This window comes from Nicotiana tabacum, chromosome 2 (assembly GCF_000715075.1).
Source record: "Nicotiana tabacum cultivar K326 chromosome 2, ASM71507v2, whole genome shotgun sequence".
In the NCBI taxonomy this organism is placed as follows: Eukaryota; Viridiplantae; Streptophyta; class Magnoliopsida; order Solanales; family Solanaceae; genus Nicotiana; species Nicotiana tabacum.
Genome location: NC_134081.1, coordinates 19,653,979 through 19,655,887, shown reverse-complemented (window position 1 = coordinate 19,655,887; position 1,909 = coordinate 19,653,979).

Here is a 1,909-nt window from a genome sequence, read left to right as displayed (position 1 = left end):
ACTCGAACTTGAGCGATTTTGGAGAGGATTTTCGAGGGAATTTTTGAGGTAAGCTTCTTGTACTCGTTTTTGATCAATAATCTGGTTCCCCATTGTTGTTCCCACTTAGATTATGTGATGTTGAGGTGAAATTTGGGAGTTTGAGGCTAGGGATTTGGAGAGTTAATTTTGGGGAATTGAATTGCCATTTGATGTCGGATTTTTATAAATTTGATATGGTTAGACTCGTGAGTGAATGGTCTTTCAGATTTTGTGACTTTTGTCGGATTTTGACACGTGGGCCCGGGGTCGACTTTTGACCAATTTCGGATTTTGGCTTATAATTTCGTATTTTTCTTGTGGAATTGATTCCTTTAGTCCGTATTGATTTTATTGTACTGCTTGTGGCTATATTCGAGGCGTTTGAAGGCCGATTCACGAGGCAAAGGCATATTAGAGTAGAGTTTTGCTCGAATTGAGGTAAGTAGCAGTTTTAAATCTGGTCCTGAGGGTATGAAACCCCAGATTTTGGTGTTATATGATTGTTTTGGAGGTTACGCACCTGCTAGGTGACGGGCGTGTGGGTGTGCACTGTGGGAATTGTGACTTGGTCCAATCTGTAAAACTGAGAAGTTGAATAAACTTGTTGTTAACTATTTGCTCTTTATGTGTTATAGAAATTGGATTGTGAATCATGTTAAAGACCATAATTAGGCTATGTGTTGGTACTGTTGGGACCCACAGAGGCCGTGTTACATGTTAGATTACCTGCTAAATGCTATTTGTACTCAGTCTCAGTGTTATTAGCATATCATATCTCAGCCTCTATTATTCTTGTTGATACATCATATTATTGTTATTTGGGCTGGTTTTCCTGATTTCTGAGAGCCCGAGAGACTGGAGAGATTGCTGACTAAGTGAGGCCGAGCGCCTGATTGTGAGGATATTTATGGGATCGGGTTGTACGCCGCAGCATGTTTTCATTGATTTATGCCATGATTTGGCTTGATATACCGCTTGGGCTGAAGGAGCCCCTTCGGAGTCTGTACACACCCCCAATGAGCGCAGGTACCTACTGAGTGCGAGTGCCGAGTGCCGAGTGCTGAGAGACTATGAGGAATGAGTGACTGTGAGGAATGAGTGATTGTGCGGTTGGAGTGAATGGGAGGACTGAGTGATTGATGCCCTGAGAGGCTGTATTTGATTTCATTGTTGTTGTACATAGTTGCCATATATAACTGATTTTGGCAAACTTCTGAAGGATACGTTTATCTGGTTTTTACTTGAATTTGGCACGAATAAACTGATTTGACTTAATTTGCCGGATTTGAAAGCATGTCTACTTTTCTTGTTGAGACTACTGAAAATGAATTATAACTGTGTAACTCGTCACTATCTTTCAGTTCCTTATTTATTATTGTTACTTACTGAGTTGGGTGTACTCATGCTACACCCTGCACTTCGTGTGCAGATCCAGGAGTTTTTGGACGCGGAGAGTGTTGATATTTTGTGTAGCTGACCGTTGGAGATACCGAGGTAGCTGCCTGGCATTCGCAGTCCTTTTTTCTCCTTCCTTATCCTTTCTTTCGTCGTATTTGGATCCAAATTATTATAGTCATTTCATTTTAGACTGATTATGTATAGATGCTCATGGTTTAGTGACATCCCGATATTGGGAGCTATTTCCGCACTTGTGTTATGGGTTTTACCCCCTTGTTTATGAATACTTTGCCTATTTCAAATGTCTTGAATTATTTTTTTGTTAAATATTTGGAGTATTTGGAAATGACGGCTTGCCTAGTACCATCAATAAGCGCCATCACGACAGGTTAGGATTTGGGTCGTGACACCAGCTTGTTTGTTGGGATGACTTCTCCAAGAGAGTGTAGCTCATTGATAATGAAGGTGAAGTGTGTGTGCATATCCTGAA